The following is a 15692-nucleotide window of genomic DNA, read 5'->3' on the forward strand; positions in this document are numbered from 1 at the left end:
TTGTAATAAAAAGAACAACACAGAAAATCAGGAAACTGGGCTGGTCATGGCTCTTGCCTCTAATTCCGATATCTTCGGTAACTCTGAATTTCAGTGTCTTGGCAATAATAGCAGGACAGTATCCTGCCTACACTATAGGCCTGGTGTAAAGATAAATGAGGTAGCATGGAAAAGCTCTATCAAAACTACAGTAAGATCCACACTACTCTAATCATCAGTTTAATTATTAACTATAACATGTCATAAATATTCCCTGGATAAATGGACTATTAGAATCTGTGCAGGCAGCCAGTAACCAATCTACCTTATTTTTCTTTTTCATTTTTAAAAGTTTCTTTTAATTTTCTTTTTACTTAATCTTTTTACTTTTCCTTTTAAGTTGGGCCTGTTGTAAGACCTTAAATAACAGTACACTGTACAGCCCTAGCTGGTTTTGCTCAGTGGTTAGAGAGTCAGTCCGTGGACTGAAAGACCCAGGGTTTGATTCTGGCCAAGGGCACATACCCTGGTTTGTGGCTAAGTCCCGGCCCTGGTAGAGGCTTGCGCAGGAGGCGGCCAGTCAAGTCTCATCTCTCTCTCTCCCTCCCTTCCCCTCTCTCTGAAAAGCAATAGAAAAAATATTCTCTGGTGAGGATTTAAAAAAAATACATTGTACATAATTGTGTAACCTAATTACCTGAAGCTTTTAGTAAGTTTATTTTAAATATATGCAACAGAACTTTGAAAAATGTCAGGTTAGAGGCAGCTTTCATTATAAAATAAAAGGATTTTGTGCACATGGGGTGACTAACTCATCTTGGTTTGCCCAGGACTTTCCTGGTTTTAATCCAGAAAGTCCTGAGTTCCAGGAAGCCCACTGGTCCCAGGGAAACTGGAATGCTTAGTCACCCTGGATGCATAAAATGTTAAGAAAATCTCAAAGAGAGACGTAACTGGGTTCATGGCATTTTGGAGAGGAATAATAGTAAAGTCTCTCAAAGATTTAGATAGAACCCAGTATGTTAAAGAAAAACTCCTATGAATGACACAGATAATAGAGGAAAATCCATGCTCATTTCTTAGGGTTTTCCTTTGTATCACAGAGAAAGTGTTCAAAGATTGATGGGGACATGTCAAACACATACAGGAGGCAGCTCAAATGGACTTGCACTTTTAGTGGTCAAATTTGGGACAATTTGAACACTACAAATAATAATGATGTTAATTAATTACAACACATGTTTTTATCCATGGTGTATATGATGATAATTTTTTAAAGTGTGGGGGTTAGGAGGAGGTAAGTGAAGAGAAGCAGAAGAATGCCAGCTAATAAATCAGAAGGAATCGTAGGATTTCTGAAATCACCAGTTTACAACCACCTGTGTAATAATTGATTCAGGAATGATTACTACTGGATGCTAAAATACTTGGGTGCAACTTCACTGGGAAAATCGCTTCACTCGGTCATTTTATCAACCTACATATTACTTACTACAGTCTTGAACCTGGGCTGGTTTTTTGACCTGCTATGATCCATAAAAGGCAACAGACACTGTGCACTTAGTGCCAGAGGCCTGGTAGCTTTGGCTTTCTCTCTCTTGGAACCCAGCTGCCACATTACAAGAGAGTCCAGGAGCAAGAGGCCACATATAGAGGACAGAGGCCACAGAGGATGAGACATCACATAGAGAGAGGGGACACAGGGAAATGAACTGAGCCACCCAGCTGATAGCACCCAAATCCCAAACATGTGAGGGGGCTTCTTGTACCTTCTAGCCCAGCCTAACTCAGCTGCTAGCTGGAAGTAGTTCAATGAATGACCCTGAGGATACCACATGGAGATGAAGGGCTCTGTCTGCCCACAGAAATGCAAAAAGTAAATAAATAGTTATTATTTTAAGCCACCAGGTTGAGTTGTTACACATTAATAAATAACTGATCCAAAAATTGAATATTTGGAGATAATCGAGAAATTTGAAAGGACTGAATATTAGATGATATTATTATATCAATGTTAAATTCCTTGATGTAACAATGGTATTGTGGTTATATAAGACAATATGCTTGCTTTCAGGAAGTGCATGCTAAATACTTGGAGGTGGAGTGTCATGATGTCTGCAACTGTCAGATGGTTCAGGAAAAAAGTCTCTGTGTGTGTGTGTGTGTGTGTGTGTGTGTGTGTGTGTGTGTGTGTGTGTGTGTGTGAGTGCTTTATATCTTATATAAACAAATGTGGCAAAAACATTAATTGATCTAGGCGAACATCATGGTGCAGTCGTGGCCAAGTGGTTAAGGTGATGGACTAGAATAGAAAACATCATGTTAAGTGAAAGTGGCCAGACAAACCACCATATATTGTATTATCCTACTTACATGAAAGGTCCAGAATAGGCAAATCTAGAGAAAGAATATAGATTAGTGTTTGCCTAGAGCAGGAGGAGGTGGGAGGGGAGAATGGAGAGTGACTGTTAGTGAGTTCTATGTTTCTTTTCTGGGTAATGGAAATGTTCTAAAATTAGATTAGGTTGACGACTGTAAAACTATAAATATACTAAAAATCACTAGATTGTGCACTTTAACTCTGTGGACTTTGTGTTATATCTCAAAACCTATTAAAACAAATAAATAAATGAGAAAATAAAGCAAATCTTGACTCTAAGTTAAAAAAAAATGTTCAAGAAATCAAAAATAATTATATTACACAATATGGACAAATTTGCACAGTTATAATGTATGCTATTGATTTAACAAAAATATCAATATACTAGTAAGACAGAGGGTTGGAATGAGGAAATTTGAGGAGGTATGAGAGTTTCTCATCTCCCATAACAATAAATTAATAATAAATAGATTGTGCCTAAAACTGACAAATCAAGAAATGTTACAAAATCAATCATATTAAAGATTGAAGGTGACTATGCAAAAGAGGCTCTAAGAGTAGCAGTGGTTGCCTCTGGAAAGCAGGAATCAGGGGAGGGCGGGGTGCAAGTAGGAGCTTCAACTATTAGTACAAGCTCTTAACCACATGCATTTATTTCTTTAATAAAAATTAAAATTAGATGTAAGACAAGTTCATTTTACTGCCAGCTCAGTCTGTGAAGTCTCACCCTGACCTGAGCCTTGGCCTGGGAGCGCAGCAGAACCATTGCTCCACGTTGGCCCAGAGCTCTCAGCAAGCAGGTGTCTCAGTGCAGACTCCAAAAGACTCATCCCAGGGTGGCAAATTCTGAACCACAATTATTTGCTAAATCTGCCTTGAGCGGGGCATTGAGGAGGCATCTGATCTCTTTTGGGTTTTGAGTAGAAATGTAACCCTGATGCAAAATCATACAGTACTACCAGAAAAGAGATTAAATGTGTGAAAAGCAGTTTTGTTCCTTTCATCAGGCATCCTCAGGATAATGTCACTGGTGAATCATACTTGGTTCTGCTGGTTTTTTTTTCAGATGAGAAAACTGAGGCTTCAGAATGCTGAACAGTATCCAGGATCACAAAATAAAAGAGGCAGAACTCAGATGAACATCTTTATAGACTATAGGCTGAAAATACTACCCCCTGAGCACAACAACTGTCCCCTACCCCCGAGGCTTGGGCACCATGAAACGTACACCGTGTGCTCCCAGGCAGAGAAGCGGCTGTGGCTGAGCATATTTCACTCATTTTCTGTACTTCCTAAAATACATACTGGAATGTCTTCTAGATCCCTCTCCATATCAAAAACAAAATATCTAAATAAAACTGAGCCAGTCCTAAATCTTTGTATGTCTCTTCTCACTTCCTTAGCCTTTCCCCTAATTATTTTTCAACCATCATGCCGGGTCAAAACACATTTGTGTAAATTAGATACATGTGTGGAGAATTTGACACCAAAAAGGGGTTATTAAGGAATAATTTTTAAGCAGTGCTTGGCTTAGAAAGACTCACATCTGATCAATTCCCTTAGCTCCAAGATTCTGCCTGATACATTACAACATCAATTCTATAATGAAATACTTTAAATATTTTAATATAGATTACTATCCATACAATATTATTTATTCTGGGTCTGAATGTGGCCATGGACTTGGAGAAATTACCTAGACAGATTTGGATATGGATACAGATACACATATAAATATCACATCTTCTGTCATGTGGTCCCCACTTCACCGAGGAAGGCCCGGGCACAGGAGGAGATGGACCCCCACACACTCCTCCTGAGGGGCTCCCCTTAGCTTCCTCCCTTCACTCCACACGGCCTGGGTTTTCGTGTTTTTATTTTGGGCAGCCTTCAGAATAATGCAGAGAAATGCTGTCCAGACCAAGCGTTTTTGAAATGTCTTTTATCAGCAACACATGTACACGTAAGGCTCCTAACAGCAACATCTCAATTTTAGATCACACCTCTGTGAGCAGCTGCAGCAATAGCTACCTTTTCTCTGTTGACAGGTGGCTGATTCAGGGGGAGGAATGTGTCTTTAAGTTTGCTGTCTTGAAAAAAAATGCATGGCTCACCCTCGGCCGGGCGGGCACCTCGCGACTCCTCGCGGTCCCCTTCCTTCTGAGCAGTTCAATTAGCGGGACATCTCTCTCTGATGGGCTGCGGCAGCTCCAGCGAACGCCCGAGCGCTCAGCCAATTAGGCTCATTTGAAGTTGCAGAATTGCCTTCTTTGGTGTTAAAACCCCATGTCAAACACTGGGTCTAAGATCATTTGTGCTTCAAAATGAGATTGACAGAGCAGCTGCAACAGGGGGCATGCCTGCTGGACGGCTTAATTGTGCAGCCTGAAGGGCCATCATGAACCGGCCTGCCGAGCCGGCCTCGCCACCGCTGCATGACAAATGCTCTTTATTAACAGCGATCTGTAATCAATGGGCTCGGGCTTTTTGCCAGGGCCCCCAAATCAGGCAGCGGGGCCTCGGCGCCGGGTGGGCGGAGCCTCGGGCCGCTATCGAACCGGGGACGGCAGGCTGCGCGCCCTGCCCGGCTCCTGGGCGCGACGCTAAATCGGAAAGGGACCCTCACAGTCATTCCGGGGGCGCCCCGCTCGCACTACGCTTGAATATTCATTAGCCCGCTAAGCGTGGCTCACCTTCCGGACATTTACATGTTATCGATGTGAATGAAGCGAATTGCTTTTGTTTCAACAAAGGCAAATGATCCAAATCAGTTCAGCATTGTGTGCAAGGGTAATTTTTGATCAGAAATATAAAGGTTTAAAAATATATATCCAGATGTAGATACATAGATAGGTACATAGAGACAAACAATCCTTTAGATGTTAGGGGATAGTAGGAGTTAGGAGGGCTTTAGTTAAATAGACAACAGGTTAATTCAGGAATTTAAAATCTATTTATTTGGAGACAGTCTGTAAATGCCAATATCAACTTCCTTTCCTTTAAAAGAAGTCATTACGTAGCATTCTTTCTGAAAGTGTATAATGGGAAAAGCATTGACTGGGGAGTCAGAGACCTGTGAGCCTGGACCAAGATCCACTGCACCAGAGCTGTGTGACCTTGGGCGAATCACTTAACCTCTCTGGCCTGCCTGGCCTTATCTGTAATATGTGAGGTACAGACGAGTTGTAATGTTCATGAAATTCATATTCTATCTACCTTCTTTTAAATGTGTTTCGTGTTATTTCTTTCACACTGTAGTGTAAGGAAGCCATTTATTTTACTATTAAGAGCAGAAGAAAGGAAGAGTATAGATGGGACAGCCAAACCAGCTTGCCTCAGCCCCTTGCCCTATTCTCAAACAGTGTATATCTTATTTGTCATTTGCTGAAAATCTTTCTTCCATATTGTGTTAGGTCCTATGCAAGATAAGGCAGAGCCAGAATCACCTGGGTCCTGCTTGCAGAGACCTGGGTCTACCAAAGGGAGACAGATAGAAAACAACTTGCCAGTCCTTGTGTGAGGTTGCTTTTCAGTTCACTAACAGATCCAGCTGCATCCTATCCAGGGCCAATGCGTCTGGCCACCCTGCCTGCGCCCTGCACAACTGCAGGGCGCACCATCCACATAGACCACCATTTGAACGAATACTGTCTGGAGATGTGCAACATGGCAGCCCTATTCCTACGACGCCAAATCAACAAGCACCAAGCTCCACTACGTTCTGAAAGAAATAACATGAGCTCCCTGCTCTCTGGTCATTATACTCTAGAAATAAGCTCATCAAAAGTACATAAATAAAAATGCAATATTTAATACACAAATAAGATATAAACTGTAAAAGAAATGACTGAAGATATCATTGAAAAAAATCACAAACAATAAGTGATTAGTATTAAGACTATAGTATGGTCTGAATTAGATGAAATTATATATGCAAAGTGCTTAAAATTGTGCCTGGTACATAGCAAGCTTTTAGTAAATGTTAGTTTTGGTCCCATTCATTTTTACAATATTTTGCACAATGATAACATTTTCCAGAAGGGAGAGACTATTTTAGTTTAGAATATCCAAGGGCGGATTTATAGAGAAAGCAAGGTTTGAATGGAATCTTAAAGCATAGGTGAAAAATTGGAAATTTGAATAGGCAAAATATTAAATCATGACTTTAATTCAGATTCCCACAAAGTGTGCCTAGAATACGGGGTCATCAAGGTGAAACACCCTGGATACTCAAAGGTCTGGACATTTCTCCACAGAATTCTAAAGTGTCCAAAGCACCAGCTGCCATAGCATCTATCAGAATAACCACAAGTCTCTGTCACCCTCATCTCCCCCATTTTCGCCTCAGCCAATTCTGTAAGGCACCTTCAGTCCTTCCAATTAGAAGGGCTCTACCAAGCCCTTCTACATTCCCCAACCCACCTAGAGGGTTCCTTCAAGCTGACCTGGCTGCTAGCTCATGTTCTCAAAAACAGATGAAAGAGTTTTGAGTTGATATTAGAACATTCCACTTCTACTGGGACCTCCATTTCCATGGCTGACCATTTTTTATCAGATTCCTTAGGTCCAACCAGAACAAAATTGAACCACCGCACTGCAAATCAATAAACCACAAAGCTATTCCAGTGTGAGGGCTTGGGAGAATAATAATAAAGATAATTAATAATGGTAATAGTAACACTTATATGTTCCACATGCTTTACATGTAAGTAAACTATAAAAGTTTTAGAAACTCATTTAACCCTCAAATAGCCCTTTGAGGTCAATACAGACAGTTCCTAACTTATAATGGTTTGACTCACGATATTTCAACTGTACAATGGTGTGAAAGCAATACACATTCACTACAAACCATACTTTGAATTTTGATCTTCTCCTGGGCTAGTGATATGCGGTACAATACTCTCTTGTGATAGGCAGTGGCAGCGAGCTCCCTGATGGTCATGTAATCACAAAGATGAACACTCTGCAGTGCATTTATCGTTAGTTGATTTTGCCCAACTATAGGCTAATGTAAGTGCTCTGAGCACGTTTAAGGTAAACTAGGCTAAGCTATGATGTTGGTTTAAGGTAAACTAGGCTAAGCTATGATGTTCAGTAGGTTAGGTGTGTTAAATACATTTTCAATGAAAGCTATTTTCAACTTATGATATAACCCCATTGTAAGCTGAGGAGCATCTGTGCTATTTTAATTCACATTTCACAGTTGAAGAAGCTGAGGCACAGAAACTTATATGCTCAGGGTCATAGAGTTGTTAAGCAGAAAAGTAGGACCAGGATCTAAACCCAGGCAATCTGGCTCCAGTCTCAACACACACACTTTACTGTCTCTCTCCCCTCATGGTTGGGATCTCTGCTCAAAATTACTGAGGTGTCATGGTGGCCTAAAACTGTTTCAGTTGAGGTGATTTTCATGACTAGCCCATTTATATCCATTAGCATTTCAGTCTAGTCCCATATTGAATCCCAACCCCTACATATAATTACCTGACTTCCCTTACTCCTGCCATTCTCAGCACAAACAGACCTCACTGTCTCCCTTACTTTTCCATTCCCACCCTCTAATCTTTTCCCCTTCTGACCTCCCAAACTCAGGGAATGTCACCAGAATCAACCCAAACTAGAACCCAAGAGTTATTCAAGATGTTTCCCTCCCATCAATTCTCCAAACAGACGCCAAAATGAAACACTCAAATGTGAGCCTGTTACTCCCTTGCTCAAAATTCAGTACTCTCTTTTTACCCACAGGATTGAAACTAATCTCCTTGCAAAGCGTACATGATTTTGCATTTTTTAATTCCAACTTCAACCACAGCCTCCCCTCACATCAAACGCTGTGCTCCCAGACACAGTGACCTTTGCGTAGTTCCCAGTATGCCACCTTTCACAGCTCTGCCTTTTGGCATCCCTGTCTAGCTCCATCCCTCGCCATTTCCTTGTCCTTCAGGTGTCTGTTCACTCTCAGCCTCCCCCGGAGCCCGCCTGCATGCACCAGCTTCCCTAATCTCCCAAGCAGGTTAGTTTTCCTGCTGCTTTTTGTACATGACCCCCTTGTAGAGTTATGATTTTATATCATAATTTACCTCTCTCCACTAACATGATGTGTTTTCTCCCAACATCTAAACTAACACTTTTATTTGCTTTTAGTTTTTATAATCCAAAAGCATTTTCAAAGTGAATGAATTGTCATTTCTAGAAGTTTAAATTGTGATAAATGCCTTTATCTTGAATGTATCTTAGGAATAGAGATACCATAGGTAATAGTATTGTGTCAACTGTGAAAGCATAAAAATAAAGCAAAATATTACTACTGCATCCCTCCATTGAATATATTATAGCTTTTCCACAAAGTACTTCCCTTACTTTGTGATTGGTGGTTCTGTCATAGGCAGTTAGACAGACATGAGCAGAGCAAGGATTATGGGCCAGGTACAGAAGGTCACCAGGGCAGAAAGCCCCCAGTGCCTAGCAATGGGCAAAATTGGGACAACAAGGACCTCAGCCTCATGACCTTTCCTCCCCTGGCATATGGCTAGTTAAGTGGTTTCAGATCCCCTTAGCGGAGGAACAAGGGGCAGGAGAATAGCCGCATAGGACCCCCCATACAAGCCCTTGGATTACCACTCCCCTCAAGCATTAAGGCCTACAGATAACATCCAGGTCCAGAAAAGCAGCAAAACTAGACTTCTGACATTAGGACCATTTGAAAGGACACACCTGGGAAGCTGATGAATATTCTATCAAGATCCTCCCCTGGGACCTCCCTAAAATCCCAGCCCTTAAGAACCCTTAGGATGGAGATTTCCCCCAAGTGAGTTCTTCTTGCCTCTCTCTTTCTCCTAAGCTCCAAGGGCCCCTCCTTTCTCCTCTGTAACCTGTTTCCTAAGCCCATTTCTTCTACAGTTCACTTCTTCTACCTCTGTGATTTTCTAAATAAACTTTCTCTTATAGTTTGAGCCTTGACTCTGAATTCTTTCTTAACTAGAATTCGAGTACTGAGGTTGCTGAACCAAGGACAGGTCTGACTCACCGATATAATACCTGGTGCCATTTGCCGCCAACAGTTCTATTCCTAAGGTCAGGATAAGAAATTTGAATCCAAGAGAAACAGTTGTGTGGAATATTCTTCTATTCAAACCAAATTTCTCTACAACACTTATATTTAATATAGCTTCTAGAAATAAACAACCAAAGAACTTACATACATACACGCATAACCAATGGACATAGACAATAAGTGGTGAAGACCTGGGGGGGGCAAGGGCTGGGAGGAGGGGGGCTGAGGTGGGGAGAAATTGGGAGACATCTGTAATACTGTCAACAATAAAAATTAATGAATTAATTTAAAAAGAATATTTTTCTTTTAAATAATTTTTAACAGAAATCTTCAACTCTCTAATTCCTTAAAAGTTAAGGAATTCCAGCCCTGCTGGTGTGGCTCAGTTGGTTGAGTGTCATCCCTGGAATTGGTCAAGGCTGAACAATGTTTCTTTCCCTTTCCCTTCCTCTCTTTAAAAAGTCAATTTAAAAAAAAAAAGGAATTCCAAAATTTACATTGAAAAAATTGTTCTGTCATCTTGCGAGGCATATCATTTGTGCTAAAATATATGGTTCTGCTAAGGCATAAAGGTAACTATGCTTCTTTGGAAATAAATGCCCTTAGTCTCTGATCACCAAAATGAGCACATTTGTTTTGTAATACACATGCAACAGTTTTTAAATGCTGCATCCTGTTCACTGGTGCCAACAGCTGCATCGTCTGTAATCTTGCTCGAGCAGAAGAAATCTATGATTAGATGTATATCCATTGTCTTTCTAGAACTTTCTCCTCTCCAAGGACATGTCTTAGCTGATCACATAGCTATTTTTCAATCTCTAATATTTATCACTTAAAACAGTTAATACAATATAGAGATGATGTATTATAGAATTGTATACCTGAAACCTGTATAATTTTATTAACCAATGTCACCCCAATAAATTCAGTAAAAAAGTTGAATGATTGTTGTCCTTAAATAATGTCATAGTAATAAAAGAATTAGCATTGACACTTGACACTGTTCATGCTAATATTTTACGCTCTCCATTTCTCCACAGTATGAAATCAAATTGCACATCCTGAGAGAAATGCACATGCCATGTTGTCATGCACAGTAGATCAAACTAATGTAAAAACCCTAAATGGAAACCTTCTCAGGAATTTTAAATACACAAGCTACATCTGCAAAATATTTAACTATTGTGCCTTCACTAAAAATTAATGAGATTTAAATTCAGCTTGAAAGATCGAACAACCAAAGTTTAAAGTGCATGCTAAATTTGTATCTTAGGTTGGTCCCTCAGGACCCTACACAGCCTGCTTTGGACAAAATATTTCAAGTTCAGAACAATGGTGGGTAGGGGTAGAGATTCTATCTTCACTGTCCTATTTGTCCATGATCTCAACACAATTCTGCATGCTTTTGTATTAAATATCTTGGCTTAATTGTAAGGCACACATAAAAGGGGAAATTAGAGAGCACAGCTCTGGTATGCTGGTCTATTCTCACATGGATGATTCACACTTGGAATTTGTCACAATAAGAAAGCACTGGCAAGATAAGTGTAACTGGCAAACTAGTGATTACTTCAGTCCAACACATGCCCACTTAGGTAGGAAAGTGCTGCTGTGGTTATAGTCCATATGGCCAACAAAAGCACTTTACTATATACTCCCAGAATCCTAGAAATTAAAGGAACAATTTCTAAGAATACATACTAAATTATATTGACATCTATTTTTAGAAATGAGAGTCAAATGTTATTTATTCCCCTTGCAACACAGCATCTTCTCTATTCTTGGAGGCAGCAACTCAGAACTATAGTCTTACCTTTTGGAGAATTCCTATAATTATGACTAAACACTAAAGAACACACAGGTTCACCAACAAATCCACAAAAATATTCAGCTGCACTATTATTTCTTTTGGAAGCTTGTGTTTACATTTTTATTTAATTCCAGTAGCACAGCAGATAGCAACACCTTTTTTTGAACCAGTAAACCTCGTGATTGTGACATGGAACTCATGATGAAGTCTGAGTTTGCATGCTGAGGTGCCATTTCCATAAAACAGCATTTTTGCGAAGGGCACACAATGAAAAAGCAGCATCTTGAGATCTGATACTGAATAGTCATCAGCTATTCGTTCATTATAATGCTATTTTTCTATCTAGGCAATTTATAATTTGTCAGAAATACGGACAAGTCATTTTCTCAATGACTGTTAAACAGGAGCACTAAAATCTAGATGCTACTAAAATACCAAATCAAGTCCATTTCTAGGCAAAGCACCGTTTGAAATATCCACACGTGCAAGTTTTTTTAGTTATTGATGTACTCAAGATAAGACAATGAAGCCACAGGCAGTAAAAATGAAAATCTGTTTTTAGAAATTGTTTTGGCCCATTTCTGTTCAGTATAAAAAATACCTATACATGAAGTAAAAAATACCAAGTTTCATTTACTTATTCATTTATTAAATCTGGATATTCCCTATTTTTAATAAACAGAGTAAAACATATAATAATGACAAAAGAAAATTTTTTCAAATACCTTTACATGTGACATAGGCAAACAAGCACATCGAATGGTTCTTTTTAAACCATTAGTAATCCCCAGCATCCGAATGAAACATCCACACGATGATGACTTTAGTTCTACCAACCAGAAAAGCCCCCTTTACTCGCTGTTTTCCCCATTGTCAACATTACCTGCAGTAGAAGATAGCTAGTCTCCTTTCTGGCCCCAACTCTCAACCTTGCCAAGGCAACAACGGCAAATATATCTATATTAGAGAGGCCTCTGGGAAAGGGTTGTGGAAGGTAGGAGGGAAAAAAGCCTGTTTTTCCGGATGATTTGTGAATAATTCCATGAAATTTGCTGCTCAATGGCACTATCTTTCAAAGCAACTAATGGCCACTCGTTTTTGTTTTGTTTTGTTTTAATGATTTACATGTGCTTCGTATCTGAATATACATCCTCTGATCTGCCGGTATGATATAAGAAATGGCCAGGTCTTTTTAAATGCTAAGCTAGTATCTGGGAGAACTACCCATTTGCTGAGATGGTAATTGTTTTAACTTTGATGTCCCTCACTCTGCACATCTGTTTCAGCTCTTCTACCAGACACACTCACAAATTTATCATCTCTGCATATGTTCCTGGGTTAGGACGGCCTTAGTGGCAGAGCACAAAATAACTGCATGTCTGTGACATGAAAGTCAGGAAATTCCACTGTTGCATTAAGTTTGTTATTCTTGAGTTTGTCCATAAAGCACAGTGTTTATTACCCGACCAGTTCACACTTACAGTATGAAGAGGTACTAATATAGCAATATTTTGTTACCTGATCTTCTAACCCACAGTAGCCAAGGCTACTTCCTTAGTTACACAGTTTATTGTGTTATCATCAAGCAGATTTTTCATTATTTTTTACCTGGCAGGCTAGGCCCTTTCTGCTGTACCACATTGCTTCTCTAAAATACTAGGTTTAAACCCCGACTCTATTAATTATTGCTTTCATACCTTAGGTAACATAACAATTTTTTCATTGGTAAATAGACAAAACATAATACCAGTCCCTCAAAGTTTTGTTGAGAAGCCAGGGAACTCCTGACACATAGTGTTTAGTGTCTTTTATAACATAACACATTTCAATGTCAATATGCATGACTTAGAGCTCATCTATTGTTCACAGTGAAATTTGAAGAGTGATAATTTAGTCCTCAGTAGAGATGAATTCATGCAACAGTGAACTAGATTTTGTAATGCTTTAGCCATATCCTATATAATCAAACTAGCTCTTAAATCTCAGGCACAGGGCATTGGCCACATTTTGGGCCAAAGCCTTCTACCTAACTCAGGTGGGGATGCTGCTGGCACTCAGATATTGTTGTATGTTCTATATCAACTCTGTTAAAACAAATAGTTTCAGATGAGGTGTCTATTGAACAAATTATGCCCAAGTCAAGCGCTTAAATCTTTGACCCTTTAATTTAAAAAAACAGAACTATGGAAGAGTGTAAGGTGAGACATTCCTCCTTCCCAATCTCATTTTCCAGAGTTGACCATTGTTAATGATGTTTATTTCTGAATGTTTTCTATGCTTTTAACGTCTTTAAAATATGTATGTATATAAAGACATTTTATAATTTTACAGAAGTTGAATATTTTTGTACTGTGCCTTGCAGGTCTTCATTCACCATGCTGTAGACATCTCTTAGTGTTGGTCCATGTAGGTAGATCTACATGTGTGCAATAGTAGATTCATAGTGTACTAAGCAATCTGCTACTGACAGACACACAGGTTGTTCTAATGTTTGCTGTTACAAAGATGCTGCATCTATGTATGGACATCTTCCAGGCATCATTTGCTATGACAAATTCCTAGATTCACAATTGCAGATCAAAGGGTATGTGCATTTTTATTTTTACAGGTCCTTGCAAATAGCCGTGTAGAAAGTTTGTACCAGTTTATATTCCTTGAAACAATGTCTGACTGCCTATTTGCCTAAATATTAGACAACACTCAGTATCATCAAGTTTTTTAACTTTTGTTAATTTGATAAGTAAAACAAAATCGTGTTTTGCATGATCACTTGGTGATTAGACATCCTTTCAATTTGTTTGTTGCTTATACTTATTCAGTGATTTGCCAATTTATCTCCTTTCCCATTATCTGAGTTGTTTGATTCTTTCTTATTGACTGCTAGCAACAAATAGTTTATTATTCTATTAACACTCTGAAATATAGATCAAATAGACAGATGATAGATATAGATAGATGATGATGATAGATACGTACATACATGCATACATCATACATAGAGAGAGAGACAGACACAGGTAGATGCATAGATTGATATAAATATACATGGATACATATATGGATGGTATGGATGATAGATATAGGATTTTTTAAAAGCTAGATGGAGAAACAGATAATATTTTCTCATAATTGTTCTTGTCAGGTATATTTATTGGTGCCTTTTCCATACAGACGGTTTTAATTTTTAAGTAATCAAAACTGCCAATCTTTCCTTTTATGGTTTCTGGGTCTCATTTCTTGCTGAGAAGGAGCCTCCCCACTCTAAAATTTTAAAAATATTCTACTCTGATTTTTTTTGTAGTAGTATCAGAGGGTATTTTTTAACTTTTTGATCTTTAATGGATTTGTTAAGAATTTTACTAAGTGTCTGAATACATAATCTCATCAGTTATGCATAATAAGAAACTTATTGTTATAAATAAGAAAATTCTTTTGCAAATAATCTCACTAGTCTCATATCACATAGTAGCTAAAGCAAATGAGATCATGCAAGTGAAAATTTATAAATGGTAAAATGCAGGGCTCCCACATCATGCTGAAGCCTGTCCTTTAGCTGTTTATATTACCAGAGTGTAACCATACTTTGGGTAACAGTAGTAGAAAACCAGTTCTGATGTACTGATTTAAATAAGAGTGTTTTATAAGAAGTCTGTTGACACCAACTTAATGGAATGATTCTTGCACAAAGATTGATATTTAGACTCAATTCCTTTCTTTTTGCAATGATAATGTAACACAAAATGCTTAAAACAGGACCAGTGGATGAATCTTGTGGTATTTATTATTCTTTTATTAAATGAACATGCATATGTGCCTTGCATTTTAGGCTTTGGAATAAGTACTAAGAAATACAAAGATGAAGACAACTCAATTCTTTTCTTCAAAGGCACTTGAAGAGGTGATATTTTATGTGCACAGCTGTATAAAGAGCAGCCAGCTCAGGTTCCAAATTGCAAGTGTGTGAAGATGTGATCTTTAAATCTCCTATCAATGGCAGAAGGCTGAATGGGAATTTTCCCAACTGACTGTGCACTATAGTTGTGGTTGGCTTGTCATACATGGTGTTTTGTAAAAACTTGATTTAGCTACCAACATTCTAAAATTCAAGGATTTTACACCAAAGTAAATAAAAAATTTTAGGCTATCCAGATAAAATGGGATGATCTGGCAACAATGGGCTCTAAGTTGGTAACAGATTGGGTGGTGTTGAGTGTTTCCCTTTTAGACTGGGCACATAGCCTCCAGTTTACCACAGTCTGCACTACTCCCTATTGTTTTACCTGCTCTTCACATTTTTGTTACCTGCTAGCTCCTTGGGGTCATGTCTGGGGACTTCTAGCAGCGGTGACCTCTCCCTCCATGGCAAAGTCAGGAACTCCAGAGCGAATTCCCTTGCTCTGAAGGAAAGCCACATTCATGAAGGATACACCACAGATCCTCTCAATTTAACGGCAGATTGTATTCTG

Source organism: Miniopterus natalensis, chromosome 5, assembly GCF_054644295.1.
Source record: "Miniopterus natalensis isolate mMinNat1 chromosome 5, mMinNat1.hap1, whole genome shotgun sequence".
Classification (NCBI taxonomy): Eukaryota; Metazoa; Chordata; class Mammalia; order Chiroptera; family Miniopteridae; genus Miniopterus; species Miniopterus natalensis.